A 16602-nucleotide genomic window follows, 5' to 3' on the forward strand; every position below is an offset into this window, starting at 1 on the left:
CATTCCACATATGAATGAAATCATATAGTATTTGTCTTTCTCTGACTTATTTCACTTAGTATTATATCCTCTCAGTCCATCCATATTGTTATAAATGGCAATATTTCATTCTTTTTTATGGCTGAATAATATTTCATTGTATATATATACCGTGTCTTCTTTATCTATTCATCTATCAGGGGACACTTAGGTTGCTTACATATCTTGGCTATTGTAAATAATGCTGCAGTAAACATAGGAGTGCGTATACCTTTTCAAGTTATTGTTTTTGTTTTCTTTCAGTAAATACCCAGTAGTGGAATTACTGGATCATATAGCAATTCTATTTTTAATTTTCTAAGGGACTGCCATACTGTTTTCCACAGTGGCTACACCAGTTTGCATTCCCAGCAACAGAGTGTGGGGGTTCGTTTTTCTCCACATCCTTGCCAACACTTGTTGTTTCTTGTGTTTTTTATTTTAGCCAGTTTTGATAGTTCTATGTTTATTTTTTAACTCTACAGTATCTGCTGTCATGTATTTATTTTTGTTTGAACTATCATTAATTTATGTTTAAGTGCTCACCCCATTTTTTATCAATTTTACTAAAAGTTTTAACTATTTTGTTAGTACTTTTAAAGAACCAGCTTTTGGCTTTATTATTATAGTTGTCGTTATATTATTATTATTGTTGTTTTATTATTTTGGTTTTATTATTATAGTTGTTGTTGTTATTATTTTGGCTTAAAAACAGAAATTTATTTTCTCACAGTTCTGGAGGCTAGAAGTGCAAGACCAAGATGTCAGCATGGTTGGTTTCTTCAAAGACTTCGCTCCTTGGCTTGGTAGATGGCCATCTTTTCCCTATGTCCTCACATGGTCTTCCCTCTGTAGCTGTCTGTGTTTTAATCTCTTATTATGAGGGGATAAGTCATATTGGATTAGAGCCCACTCTAATGACCTCATTTTACTTTAATTATGTCTTTAAATATCTTGTCTCGTATCTTGACACATATGCAGTCACACTCTGAAGTACTTTGGTTTAAGACTTTAATATTTGAATTTTGGGAGTACCCAGTTCAGCCCACAATTGTGTACATTATCATATGTGTGTGTGTAAATGTGTACTTATATATATGTGTATATATGTATTGGGTTGGCATGTTTGTGTGTGTATATGAATGTATATGTGAACATGTGCCTGTGTGTGTATGTGTATTGTGTGGGCATATGAGTATATGTGTGTGTGAGAAGAAACAGCACTTGAAAAAATTATACTCTATTTGGTGAATCTTGCAGTTTAGTTTCCTTGTACTCTTGGCCCATGTGTGTATTTATTTGCACTTAGTTGGAATGGAACGTAATCATTTTCCTCTGAGCTTTCCCCTACCTAACATTTTATGATTACCCTCCCTTATCGGCACATAATCTTCGTAATTACCGCTTCAGTGGCTGCTTAATATTCCATAGAGTGCGTAAGGAATGATTTACTTAACCTTTTTGTTGCTTTTTATAATTGTAGATATGGCTCAAATAACCACTTTAAATTTTTTCTTCTTTTGATGAATTATTTCATGACAACTTCCTGAAGTGAAATTACTGATCAAAGAAGGAGAACGTTTTACAGCTTTACCTCTTGACAAAACCATTGCTTTCCAAAGGTTGTAACAAATTTTCTTATTGAAATATATTGGACATATAACATTGTATACATTTAAGATATACAGCATGTGTGATTTGGTAGTTTGTATATTGCAGTATGATTGTCATTATAGCTTTAGTTAGCACCTCTGTCACATCATGTAATTATCAGTTCTTTTTGTGGTGGGAATAATTAAGATCTGGTCTCTTAGCAGGTTTGGTTTTATACTACAATATTGTTGTCTATAATCACTATAGATCTCCAGGACTTGTTTATGTACTAGTTACAAATTTGTACCCTTAAAAAACATCTCTTCCATTCCCCAGCCTCTTAGCACCTTGTGATTATTTTATTCTTTGTTTTTATGAGTTTTATAAGTTCAGTAAGCAATGTCATATGATATTTGTCTTTCTGTGTCTGACTTACCTCAGCATAATGCCCTCAGGGTCCATCCATGTTGTTGCAAATGGCAGGATTTCCTTCTTTCTTTTTTTTTTTTTAAATTTTATTATGTTATGTTAATCACCATACAATACATCATTACTTTTTGATGTGGTGATCAACGATCCATTGTTTTCGTAAAACACCCAGTGCTCCGTGCAGTACATGCCCTCCTTGATACCCATCACCTGGGCTAACCAATCCCCTCTCCCCCCTTCCCTCTAAAACCCTGTTTGTTTCTCAGAGTCCATAGTCTCTCATGGTTCATTTCTCCCTCCAATTCCCTGCCCCCCATTTTTCCCTTCCTTCTCCTAGTGTCCTCCATGCTATTCCTTATGTTCCACAAATAAGTGAAACCATATGATAATTGACTTTCTCTGCTTGACTTATTTCACTTAGCATAATCTCCTCCAGTCCCATCCATGTTGATGTAAAAGTTGGGTATTCATCCTTTCTGATGGCTGAGTAATATTCCATTGTATATATGGACCACATCTTCTTTATCCATTCATCTGTTGAAGGGCATCTCGGCTCTTTTCCACAGTTTGGCTATTGCGGACATTGCTGCTATGAACATTGGGGTGCATATGGCCCTTCTTTTCACTACATCTGTGTCTTTGGGGTAAATACCCAGAGGTGCAATTGCTGGGTCATAGGGTAGCTCTGTTTTTAAATTTTTGAGGCACCTCCACACTGTTTTCCAAAGTGGCTGTACCAACTTGCATTCCCACCAACAGTGTAAGAGGGTTCCCCTTTCTCCACAACCTCTCCAACATTTGTTGTTTCTTTCCCTGTCCATTTTTGCCATTCTAACTGGTGTAAGGTGGTATCTCAATGTGGTTTTGATTTGAATTTCCCTGATGGCTAATGATGATGAACATTTTTTCATGTGTCTGTTAGCCATTTGTATATCTTCTTCGGAGAAGTGTCTGTTCATGTCTTCTGCCTATTTTTTGACCTGAATGTTAGTTTTTTGGCTGTTGAGTTTGAGGAGTTCTTTATAGATCTTGGATACCAGCCCTTTATCTGTAGTATCATTTGCAAATATCTTCTCCCATCCTGTGGGTTGCCTCTTTGTTTTGTTGACTGTTTCCTTTGCTGTGCAGAAGCTTTTTATCTTGATGAAGTCCCAAAAGTTCATTTTTGCTTTTCTTAGCCTTTGGAGATGTATCTTGAAAGAAGTTGCTGTGGCCGATGTCAAAGAGGTTACTGCCTATGTACTCTTCTAGGATTTTGATGGATTCCTGTCTCACATTGAGGTCTTTCATCCACTTTGAGTTTATCTTTGTGAATGGTGTTAGAGAATGGTCGAGTTTCATCCTTCTGCATGTGGCTGTCCAATTTTCCCAGCACCATTTATTGAAGAGACTGTCTTTTTTCCATTGCATATTTTTTCCTGCTTTGTCAAAGATTATTTGACCATAGAGTTGAGGGTCCATATCTGGGCTCTCTATTCTGTTCCATTGGTCTATATATCTGTTTTTGTGCCAGTACCATGCTGTCTTGGTAATCACAGCTTTGTAATATAGCTTGAAATCAGGCAACGTGATGCCCCCACCTTTGTTTTTCTTTTTCAACATTTCCTTGGCGATTCGGGGTCTTTTCTGATTCCATACACATTTTAGGATTGTTTGTTCCAGCACTTTGAAAAATGTCATTGGAATTTTGATCAGGATGGCATTGAAGGTATAGATTGCTCTGGGTAGCATAGACATTTTAATAGTGTTTATTCTTCCAATCCATGAGCATGGAATATTTTTCCATCTTTTTGTGTCTTCTTCAGTTTCTTTCATGAGTGTTCTGTAGTTCCTAGAGTATAGATCCTTTACCTCTTTGATTAGGTTTATTCCGAGGTATCTTATGGTTTTTGGTGCTATTGTAAATGGAATTGTCTCTCTAATTTCTCTTTCTACAGTTGCGTTGTTAGTATATAAGAAAGCAACTGATTTCTGTGCATTGATTTTGTATCCTGCCACATTACTGAATTGCTCTATGAGTTCTAGTAATTTGGGGGTAGAGTCTTTTGGGTTTTCCACATAACGTATCATGTTGTCTGCGAAAAGAGAGTTTGACTTCTTCTTTGCCTATTTGAATACCTTTTATTTCATTTTTTTTTGAAGATTTTATTTATTTATTTGACAGAGAGAGACACAGCTAGAGAGGGAACACAAGCAGGGGGAGTGGGAGGGGGAAAAGCAGGCTTCCCGCAGAGCGGGGAGCCCGATGTAGGGCTCGATCCCAGGACCCTGGGATCATGACCCGAGCCGAAGGCAGAGGCTTAATGACTGAGCCACCCAGGCGCCCCCCTTTTATTTCTTTTTGTTGTCGGATTGCTGTTGCTAGGACTTCTAGTACTATGTTGAACAGTAGTGGCGAGAGTGGGCATCCTTGACGTGTTCCTGATCTTAAGGGAAAGGCTCTCAGCTTTTCCCCATTGAGGATGATATTCACTGTGGGTTTTTCATAGATGGGTTTTATGAACTTGAGGAATGTTCCCTCTATCCCTATACTCTGAAGAGTTTTAATCAGGAAAGGATGTTGTATTTTATCAAATGCTTTTTCTGCATCAATTGAGAGGACCGTATGGTTCTTCTCCCTCCTCTTATTGATGTGTTCTATCACATTGATTGATTTGCGGATGTTGAACCACCCTTGCATCCCGGGGATAAATCCCACTTGGTCATGGTGGATGATCCTTTTAATGTATTGTTGGATCCTATTAGCTAGGATTTTGTTGAGGATTTTGGAATCCATATTCATCAGGGATATCGGTCTGAAATTCTCCTTTTTGATGGGGTCTTTGCCTGGTTTGGGGATTAAGGTAATGCTGGCCTCATAGAATGAGTTTGGAAGTTTTTCTTCTGTTTCTATTTTTTGAAACAGCTTCAGGAGAATAGGTATTATTTCTTCTTTGAATGTTTGGTAGAATTCCCCAGGGAATCCATCAGGCCCTGGACTCTTGTTTTTTGGGAGGTTTGTGATCACTGCTTCAATCTCGTTGCTGGTTATTGGCCTATTCAGGTTGTCAATTTCTTCCTGTTTCAGTCTTGGCAGCTTATAGGTTTCCAGGAAGGCCTCCATTTCATCCAGATTGCTCAGTTTATTGGCATATAGTTGTTGATAATAATTTCTAATAATTGTTTCTATTTCCTTGGTGTTAGTTGTGATCTCTCCCCTTTCATTCATAATTTTATTAATTTGGGTCCTTTCTTTTTTCTTTTGGATAAGTCTGGCCAGTGGTTTATCAATCTTATTAATTCTTTCAAAGAACCGACTTCTGGTTTCGTTGATCTGATCTACTATGTTTCTGGTTTCTAATTCATTGATCTCTGCTTTAATTTTAATTATTTCTCTTCTAATGCGTGGCTTAGGCATCATTTGTTGCTTTTTCTCTAGTTCTTTAAGGTGTAGAGTTAGTTGGTGAATTCGGGATTTTTCTGTTTTTTTGAGTGAGGCTTGGATGGCTATGTATTTCCCCCTTAGGACTGCCTTTGCAGTATCCCATAGGTTTTGGACGATGTGTTTTTGTTCTCATTGATTTCCATGAATTGTTTAAGTTCTTCTTTGATTTCCTGGTTGACCCAAACATTCTTGAGCAGAGTGGTCTTTAGCTTCCAGGTGTTTGAATTTCTGCCTAATTTTTTCTTGTGATTGAGTTCCAGTTTTAAAGCATTGTGGTCTGAGAATATGCAGGGAATAATCTCAGTCTTTTGGTATCGGTTGAGACCTGATTTGTGACCCAGTATGTGGTCTATTCTGGAGAAAGTTCCGTGTGTGGTTGAGAAGAATGAGTATTCTGTTGTTTTAGGGTGGAGTGTTCTGTAAATATCTATGAGGTCCATCTGATCCAGTGTATCATTCAAAGCTCTTGTTTCCTTGTTGATTTTCTGCTTAGATGATCTGTCCATTGCTGAGAGTGGAGTATTGAGGCCTCCTACAATTAACGTATTGTTATCAATATGACTCTTTATTTTGGTTAACAGTTGGCTTATGTAGATGGCTGCTCCCATGTTGGGGGCATAGATATTTACAATTGTTAGATCTTCTTGTTGGATAGACCCTTTAAGAATGATACAGTGTCCTTCTGTGTCTCTAATTACAGACTTAAGTTTAAAATCTAATTTGTCTGATATAAGAATTGTTACCCTAGCTTTCTTTTGAGGTCCGCTGGCATGGAAGATGGATCTCCATCCCTTCACTTTCAGTCTGGATGTATCTTTATGTTCAAAATGAGTCTCTTGTAGACAGCATATGGATGGGTCCTGTCTTTTTATCTAGTCTGCAACCCTGTGCCGTTTTATGGGAGCATTTAGGCCATTCACGTTGAGAGTGATTATTGAAAGATATGAATTAATTGTCAACATGTTGCCTGTGAAGACGTTGTTTTTATAGATTGTCCCTGTAAATTTCTGTTGTAGATCACTCTTGGGGTCTTTCTCCTTTTATAGAACCCCCCCTTAATATTTCTTGCAGGGCAGGCTTAGTGGTCACATACTCTTTCAGTTTCTGCCGGTCGTGGAAGCTCTGCATCTCTCCATCCATTCTAAATGAAAGCCTTGCCGGGTAAAGTATTCTTGGCTGCATGTTCTTCTCATTTAGTACCCTGAATATGTCTTGCCAGGCCTTTCTGGCTTGCCAGGTCTCTGTGGTTAGGTCTGACGTTATTCTGATTTTCCTCCCTCTGTACGTAAGGAATCTCTTCCCCCTAACTGCCCTTAAGATGGTTTCCTTGGTTCTAAGATTTGCAAGTTTTACTATTACATGCCGGGGTGTTGGCCTGTTTTCCTTGATCTTAGGAGGGGTCCTCTCTGCCTCTAGGACTCTAACGTTTGTTTCATTCCCCAGATTAGGGAAGTTCTCAGCTACGATTTGCTCAAATACATCTTCTAGTCCTCTCTCTCCACTCCCTCTGGGATTCCAAGTATTCTGACATTGGAACGCCTCATGGTGTCACTTATTTCTTTGATTCTATTTTCATGGATTCTGAGTTGTTTTTCCCTGGCCTCCTCTTTTCCCTTTTTATCTATTATATTGTCTTCCGGGTCGCTTATTCGCACTTCTGCCTCAGTTACCCTAGCTGTTAGATTATCTAGATTGGATTGGATCTCATTAATAGCATTTTTAAGTTCTGCCAATTCAGCTTTCATTTCTGCCCTTAAAGACTCTATGTTGCCATTAATTGATTTCTCCATTCTAGCCATTGTCTTCACAATTGCTAGCCTGACTTCCATCTCCAACATCTTGGTTACATCTGCATCCATTTGTAAATCTGCAGCATAAGTCATAATCTCTGAGTCTTTTCTATTTTGGGGGCTCCTCCTCCTAGTCATTCTGTTGATGGGTGTTTGAGGGAATGTATAGAGTCCAAATTATTGACCAGAACCCAAGCAAGATGCACCTGTTTTCTTGGGACCTTAGGGTTGCTGGCCTCTTGTTTTCCCAGCCTGTCTTCTGGGGGAAGGGCCTGCTGCGCTGTTACTCAGGCAAGCCTGTTTGGGCGGAGTTGCCCTGTGCCCCTGTGGAGGGGGATGGGCTCAGCGGGAATCAGTTTTTGGGGCTTTTGTTCTCTGGCGGCTTTCCCTGGCGGCTTTCCGCATCTCTTCCGCGAGTCAGAGTAAAAGAGACCATTTCCAACCCTCTGCCTCAGAGCAGAGAGACCGCAGTCTGTTCTTCAGTGAGCTCTCCAGGCCACACTGTCTCCGTTTCTGTCTGTGCTGCTATAAACTGCAGCGGCCTGGGTTGTGCGCCCTTCCGCAGCGCCCCCAGTCCTGCCTCCAAGTCGGAGCACGTCTCTGCCCTTTGTGCTTCTAGAACCGCCAGCTGCCCCCAGATCGCACGTGTGACCCCACCGCTCCGGGTTTCCGCCCCGGGGGCTGCCCTAAAGTCCTTTCCCTGCCGCCACCGGTCTGTGAGTCTGTGCCTGGTCCCCAGCGCGCGAGGCTGTCACTCACCGGCGGTGTAGGATCCCCACGGCCAGGCTCCCTCCTGCTGCCGTTTATCCTCCGATATGTGCCCGCGGAATCAGGGCTCCCCGCTTCGTGCCTTGAAACCAACCGCCTGTGATACTCTGTTTGTAGAGATCCAGATCTTCTTACATCTCAGACTGGTTTCATGGGTGCTCAGAGTGGTCTGGTAGATATCCAGTTCAATTCTGGGGACCAGTTGGAATAGGGTCCCCTACTCCTCCGCCATATTTCCTCAGGATTTCCTTCTTTCCTATGGGTGACTAGTATAGGCGCTCACACACAACACACACACACACACACACACACACTCACTACATTTTCTTTATCCATCCATCTGTTGATGGATTCAGGTTGTTTCCATATCTTGGCTATTGTAAATAATGCTGCAGGAAACATGGGAGTGTGTATATCTCTTCAGTATCCTGTTTTCATTTCTTTGGTTATATGCCCAGAATTGGAATTGCAGAATCATATGGTAGTTCTTTTTTTAATTTTTTTCAGGAACCTCCATATCATACCCCATCCAAATCACAACTGTTTCTCCCTTCTCCAGAAGTAACCACTATCTTGACTTTTATAGTTATCACTGTATTTCATTTTTTAGATTTATCACCCAGATGTGCATCCCTAAACATTACAGTTTTGTCTTGCCCACTGAAAATTTACAAATCTTTTTAAGTCTCTGATAATCAGCAGGTCCCCTGTTCATCTCTTTCTGTTCCATACATATACTTTTAAAGAATTTGCCTTGCAGAAGTTCCAACAGTCTGGGTTTTGCTAATTGCATCCTCATGGTACAATTTCAGCATGTTTCCGTTATCATGTATATTTCTTGGAAATTGATACCTGGATCAAAAGGCTTGATCAGATTCAGGTTCTGTCCTTTGGTAAGATTTAATGTGGTGTTCTTTCATCAGGAGTCACAAAATGTCTGGTTTTCTTTTTTTGTGTGTGGGGGATGCTAGCATCTATTGATGCTTATTGTTTAGATCATTAACTTATTGGGGCTGCAAATTGATATTCTGATTCTTTTTTCATTTATTAGTTAGAATACTTACATAAAGAGCTATTTCTCTTCATTCCTATTTGATTATAAAGTGTTACAGTTTACATAAAAAAGGTTAAATGCCTGATTCTTTCTGTTTATTTATCAGTTTTTGAAAGTGAGATATGTGAAGGTATGACATTTGGGGAAAAAAACATTTGCATAGTTTCAAGTAATCTCCCACAGTAATCTATATTAATTACAAAGGGAAAAATAGTAACTTTATAATGAGGCAGTCTGGCAGACATCATCTTAATTAAATGATCACAGTTAACATCACCAATAATAGGACAAATGGACACCTTGTGTCTCCTGATGTGATGACCAAGAAGACCACAATATTATTTCTGTGGCATTCCTGACAAATTAGTAACTTGAATCTAATCATGAGGAAACAGCGGATACACGCAGAGGGAGATCCAACAAAGTAACTGGGCTATATGCTTCGAAAGTATTAAAGTCAAGAAAGAATAAAGAAAGGCCAAGTGTTCCAGAATCAAAGAGACTAAAGAGACAAGACAACTAACTGCAATATGTGGTCCTGGGCCAGAAAAAAATGTTTTTCTTTTGTTTTAAGGGCCATTAATGGCACAATTGGCACATTTTTATAAGTTCTATAGATTAAATAATAGTACTGTATTACTGTCCTTTTTTTGATCATTGTACTGTGTCTTTGAAAAAGAACGTCCTTGTTTTTAGGAGATACTTGAGTATTTAGAGGTCAGTGAACATCATGTCTGCAGCTTGCTCTCAGATATTTCAGAGACAATGACATATATGTGTGTATATGATATTTGTTAAAAGATAGGCTGAGGTATATTAAAAATTGTAAGAGTTTTTTGAGCAAGAATCAGTTTGGGGCAGGGCCAAAGCAGGGGTGGTTGGGAGTGCTCTACCAGTCAGAGCCAGGGGAAAGTCTTCTATAGAGAGGGTGGGAAAGCAAAGAAAGGAAGTTATCTGATTGGCTGTATCTTAAAGCCTCGTTTGCTCTTTATGATTGGTTGTCCTTAGTGTTCTGATTTTATAATTTTGGGGCATTTAAAGGCCTAGTTTTTGGTTGCTTAGGTAGGCTACCACAACATTAGAGCCACCTCAGTCTAATAGCCTCCCTGTTTAATTAATGTAACATATATATATATATATATATATATATATATATATATATAAAGAAAAATGCAAATGCAGTATATTGTTAGCACTTGGGAAATCTGGGTGAAAAGTGCACAAGAATTCCTTGTCCTATTTTTGCAACTTTTCTGTAAGTCTGAAACTACTTAAAAATAAAAATTAGTTGGTTTCTTATCTTCTGAACGGGACTTAGATTTTTTACAAGTATTATAAGTTTATGAATTTAAACCTATTTAATGATTTTCAATTCATTGCTATTATTACTTTTATTGAAATTCAAAAGGTCTTATCTCTGACTCCTGAGTCCTTTTACATGACCCTAGTAGTTTTGATAGTTTCCTTCCTGACAAATATACAGATGTATGAGGCTCATCTCATATGATACCTGCTCCAGACCTGGAATCAGCCATTTTTTCAAGAAGTGTTGGTTTCTTTTTGTGGGAAAGGGTATTTCAGGACTACAGTCTTGTTGCTAGAGGTATTTCTAGACCTTTTCAGTATAGTGAACATATAGAGAGAGATGAGAAACTCATGATTTCATACTGATATATCTGCTGCAAATTCAGGACTCTGTTATTACTTCATCAGTCAAAACGTCTACATCTCCTTTCTTCCACACTAATAGTCCTGGTTCTGACACAGGGGATTATAGAATTAGAATATCCTGTATTTGCTTATTTGCTTTATCTACATCACAGACACCATAGCCTCAGAATAACAACACCAATATAGTTTTTACCAATATAATTACTGAAAACAATGACATTTTTTTGCATATGTTCTCTTACTCCTCACCTCTGCTTTTAAATGGTTGTACTAAATCTGCACTATCAAATATATAGCCATCATATATCCTCTCTCTTTTAACTTTCATTGAGCTTATTTAATGCTCACCACCAGTCTTTATTTAGTGTCTGTGTAGTCATTTTGTTGTCTGGTGCTTGTTCTCCAGAAGATTCATTCTTCAGGAAGGGTTCATGGGAACAGTATTCTCTAAGGTCTTGTACGTTGATACCAGTTTGTACCCTTTATACTTGAAAACCAGTTTTGCTGGATATAAACTTCTGTGTTTACATTTTCTTTTCCTGATTATCCTAAATCTTTTATTTCATTTGCTTCTGCCATAAAGCTTTGTATATGTAGTTGGAAAAGGGAAGATTACTTTAATGCCGAGTCATCTAATTATGGATATTTTGATGTGTTATCTAAACTTGACAGGTGGCAGTTTCTTAAAGATTAGTTGCAAACTGGAATTTTAAAACCATGGCAATCAACCCTTTGTACTTTACTAAGTTAAATTCCATTTGTCTTTGTACTTTGGAAAGATCTTTTCCTTATTCAAACTGGATTTTGAAACATCATGAAATTATCATTTGGAAAATATCAAGATTTGGGACACTGACAGGGCACCTGTGTGGCTCAATTGGTTGGGCATCGCACTCTCGATTTTGGCTCAGATCCTGTCTCAGGGTCATGAGATTGAGCCCCACATCAGTTCTGCACTCAGTGTGGAGTCTGCTTGAGATTCTCTGGCTCCCTCACCCTTTGCCTGTGCCCCCCCCCCCGACCCCGGTTCACTCACTTGCTCACATGCATACTCTCTCTCTTTCTCAATAAATAAGTAAATACAGTCTTTATTAAAAAAAAGATTTGGGACATTGACAATTCATGGTAGCCAGTACAAGTTTTCCAAAATTCTAATTTTTACTCAAAAACTTGAATTTTATCATTGGCACAATTTTCCTTGAAGTGGCAGGCTCACTTCATTTTTTAGAAAATGTCTGTTATGTACTTTAGTCTGAATTACCACAATTTATGTCAGTAGTTCTTTTAATTTTTTTATTAACATATAATGTACTATTTGTTTCAGGGGTACAGGTCTGTGATTCATCAGTCTTACACAATTCACAGCACTCACCATAGCACATACCCTCCCCAATGTCCATCACCCAGCCACCCTATCCCTCCCACCCCCCTCCATCCCAGCATCCCTCAGTTTGTTTCCTGAGATTAAGAGTCTCTTATGGTTTGTCTCCCTCTCTGGTTTCATCTTGTTTCATTTTTCCCTCCCTTCCCTGTGATCCTCTGTCTTGTCTCAAATTCCTCATATCAGTGAGATCATATGATATTTGTCTTTCTCTGATTGACTTATTTTGCTTAACATAATACCCTCTAGTTCCATCCATGTTGTTGCAAATGGAAAGATTTCATTTTTTTTGATGGCTGCATAATATTCCCTTGTATATATATACCACATCTTCTTTATCTATTCATCTGTTGATGGACATCTAGGCTCTTTCCATAGTTTGGCTATTGTAGTATGTCAGTTGTTATTTCATGTTAAAATGTTTCATTAAAAAAAATGACTAGTTAAAAAAAAGTGGCTAGTTTTGGGGCACCTGGGTGACTCAGTCATTAAGCGTCTGCCTTTGGCTCAGGTCACGATCCCAGGGTCCTGGGATCGAGCCCTGCATCGGGCTCCCTGCTCCGCGGGAAGCCTGCTTCTCCCTCTCCCGCTCCCCCTGCTTGTGTTCCCTCTCTTGCTGTGTCTCTCTCTGCCAAATAAATAAAATCTTTAAAAAAAAAAAAAAAAGTGGCTAGTTTAGCTCATAACTCAAACAATTGGTTTTTCCCTAAGACAATCATTTGAAACTTTTTCTTTTGACTCTTTTCAGTTTATTGCATGAACGAGTTACACTAGTCCAAGTTAAAAGTAGACCCCAAATGGTTTCATTATACAAGCTGTGAGATTTTTAAACTTGTGACAAAGGACAGAAGGGAAATTCTATCACTGCAAGGAAATCCTCACTTAAGCTTCAGTGAGCCAAAAGCACTTAAAACCCATGAACCTTCAGCTGGTTGTCCTGTCAGTCCAGGCTCTATGGGGAACTGGCATATGTTCTTGTGCTAGTGACCCTTTAGCTGAATTACTTCTTCATATTTTGAGTGCTCAATTACAGTACCATTGCAGGCAAATTTCTTCTTAAACACCTTCTCTAGCTTCTTTTTATTGTAATCATCCTTGATCCCTTGGACAGTAGTAAGGGTTTTCCTCCCATTTCTCTGTTGAATTCTTATATGGATAGAATCCTCAGTGCCAGCAGGAAGGAGATCATCACCCTTACTTGCATCAGCAAAGGGGTAGAAAGAGTGGAGGTTCTTGAGAGCAAACGTATAATGTGATTCCTTTTCCTCTGTGGGAGAAGGCAGCAGCCGGACAGTGGTGGGATAGAGCATCGTGCAGTGAGGGAGCTCAGTGATTGGGACCAAAAACCATTTGAAACCTTTTATGTGTACTTACCATTTTGTCACACAGAAATTAAAAAGATGTTTGTTCAAAAGTCAAGATTCAATAAAATCAATAATTTGTTTCTGCTTTGTCTAGGACATTCTTAAGTGAAACTTTTGGGGTTTTATTATTATTATTATTATTATTATTATTGGTTTTAAACACTGAGGGCATGGCATTGAAGGCTAAAATGACTCTAAGTACAGTTTTGTTCCACTGCTTTTATTTGTGCTAAGGAACCAGCAGTTTTACTCACCATTTCTTTTGCACCATCAGTGGAAGTGTTAATATAGAAAAGGTAATTGACGTCTTTGTATTGAGAATAGTTTTGACCTGTTGAATCCCTAAAGGAGTCTCAGATGGTTGTCATGGGTCTCTGGAACATACTTTGAGGACTGCTGGGAGATTCCTGTATGCAAGTGGCACATATCATGTTCTCACATTTACTCGATAATAATTCAACCACACAGCCCCACCTGACTGCTGCAAAAGAAGTAGAGGCAGCTAGCTGCTCTCCAGAATCCATAGAGCTCTATTCTTCCTGGGCACACAGTTAGACATGTATGCCCAGGAAAAGAGAAAAACATGAAATTTGGTGAGCAGCTAGCCACTTATGCCATAGTCTGCCTTTCTGGTAACCAGATTACCATATTGGTGACCCTTATTTCCACAGAGAACACACCTCTTCCCCAAGAGATAAACCAAATCCCATCCATTCACTGCATCCAGCTCCAAGTCTAGGATCTCTGGCTGATATGCAGTCCTCTCCATCGTATCTCCATGTGGTGCTTCAGGATTTTGTTACCTTTCCCCAACTACTGCCCCTCTCCTTACTCGGATCAGGGACAGGGTGATAGCAATAAACAAAATTTGGGGAGGGGAAGATTGTAAGACACACAGTAGTTACTGTTCTATAGCAATGACGAGATTCTGCTAGGCCAGCTTTAAGGACGCCGGCGCCCTTGTGCCTTCAGTAGGGGAAGTTCCTACTCTGTTTTCTGTGAATAACTCTCTTCCCACTGGTTTTTGGTGACCCTTAACTCCAACCTCTGGAAGGTTCTTCCTTGCCCATTATCTTTCATAACTAACCTGAAGTGGATGTTAGGGAATTTTCCTGTCTTGGGGTTTCTTCCTATTTCATAGTCATTTCTTACCTGTGCACTTTTGGAGACCTGAGGATTAGTTTATAAGTGGTTTATTTTAGGCCAAAATTTGGGATGAATTCTTTGACAATTTAATAACTCACTAGTCTTCTGATTTGTTTGATTCTAGTTAGTTCCCTCTGCCTGTAACCCCACCCACAGTTATTTCCTAGACTGCAGCCTCAGGACTCCTGTATTTTACTTTTTGCCTCTGTGCCTCTCTTTCTCAGTGGTATTTCTCCAGAGACATCTGCAACAATAATAGGCTTGGAAAGAAAGGGAGCGACTTTAGTCTTTGCTACAGGCCTTAGTTAATCTATTTAACAGAGAATTTCAAGCAATCTCCTTTAGCTCAAGATACTTTTAAGTTTTGGAAAGTAGTATTTAGACATAATTGGCTTTTTCAACAGTCTAAGGCCTTCAGTTTCTGTGTTCTCTCCCCTTTTATTTCTGCTTGCAAGCCAACTAGTTTTCTCCTGAGTACTTTCTTTGTTGTAATGCCTTGCTAAATACAGCAATGATAAGCCATTAGTCACTAATCTTTTGGCACCTCCTAACCTCTTCTCTAGGTTAGATCTCCGTACCATGTCTGCCCTCCACATTACCACAGGCAATGGTGTCACATAGTTGCCAGCTGTGTTTCCTGTGCTGTCGGCCGCTACGCAGATGTCACATATTTTAGATTCTTGTTCTAGAAGCACCCTACTCCAAGGTGTCCCTTTCTTTACTAGTGTAGAGTAGGCTAATGTGGCATATGTATTTAATAATCATCTAATGTCTAAAACACAACAGAAGTTTACTTACTGTTCATGTAATAAAGTTGGGAATGGTGTATGGAGTCATCAAGGAAGCCCTGCTCTCTGCAGTTATTAAAGACTTCTTGGAAGGAAGCTCTACTGTTTTCAACCATGGCTTCCCTCCAGCTAGCCCCCTTCCTGTGGCGAGCTCTTAGTTATGTGGCTACTTGTACTTGCAAGGGAAGCTAGGAAATGAAAATTGAACATTGGGATTGACCCCGCATTGCAGCTTTTGAATATACCCTAAGGAAGCTCTTGCAAATGTAAACCAGGTGACATGTATAAAAATGTTCAGGAGTGCCTGGGTGGCTCAGTCGGTTGGGCGTCCAACTCTTGATTTTGGTTCAGGTCATGATCTCAGGGTCATGAGATCAAGCCTCACGTCAGACTCCATGCTCAGCGTGGAGTCTGCTCATCCGTTTCCTTCCGCCTTCTGTCTCTCCTCCTCCCCAGCTCGTGCTCTCTCCCTCTCTCTCTCTCTCAAATAAATAAAAATCTTTATAAAAATGTTCATAGCAGCATTATTCATCATAGTAAAAATACTGGAAACAACCAAATATTCACTGGAATATGGAATGTTATTAATGTAGATGATAAATATAATGTGATATGTATAATGTGAAGTATAAACATATAATGAAATGGACTAAAATCTCACAAAATGGCATGGATAAATCTTAGTGTTATGATGCTAGTGGGAAAAAAGCTAGTTTCAAAAGACTATACAGCATGTACTATTTTTTTAAGATTCAAAATCAAAAGCCACATTTTAGGAATGTATACATTGTAGTAAAATCCTGAAGGGAGCAAAAAACAGAAATCATGAACATACTGGTTGAGAGGTAGAGAACGGAAATAAGGGAGGAACACAAAGTAGATGCTGTGATACTGGTAATGATCTAGTTTTTAAGTTTCAGTAGTGATTCATACACTCTTACTATTAGGGACTACAAAGTCATATATTCTTTTGTATGTATCAAAATATTCCTAATAAAAAGATTTGTGATAAGTTTGAAAGATATGAAGGTATGCTACATTTTAGTCTTTTCTTGATTTGTCTCCTGATTAGATTTTTACTAATGTGCCTAACCACCTTGTTACTGCATCTTCCCTTGGCTGTCTTTTAGGGTTAGTTATCTCTAATCTTTATAAATATTTTGTTTCCCACTTCTC

The 16602-nt window shown here is 39.0% G+C and overlaps 1 protein-coding gene and 1 pseudogene across 4 annotated transcripts in view; one reads left to right on the top strand and one right to left on the bottom strand.

The window, feature by feature from the left end:
• Positions 1-16602, top strand: part of FBXL2 (F-box and leucine rich repeat protein 2) — a 140237-nt gene that overhangs the window by 45125 nt on the left and 78510 nt on the right. The gene's annotated exons all lie outside the window — the stretch shown is intronic.
• On the bottom strand, positions 12794-13571 carry LOC116635178 (annotated as a pseudogene).

The sequence above is a fragment of the Phoca vitulina genome, unplaced genomic scaffold (assembly GCF_004348235.1).
Source record: "Phoca vitulina isolate PV1807 unplaced genomic scaffold, GSC_HSeal_1.0 scaffold10, whole genome shotgun sequence".
NCBI lineage: Eukaryota > Metazoa > Chordata > Mammalia > Carnivora > Phocidae > Phoca > Phoca vitulina.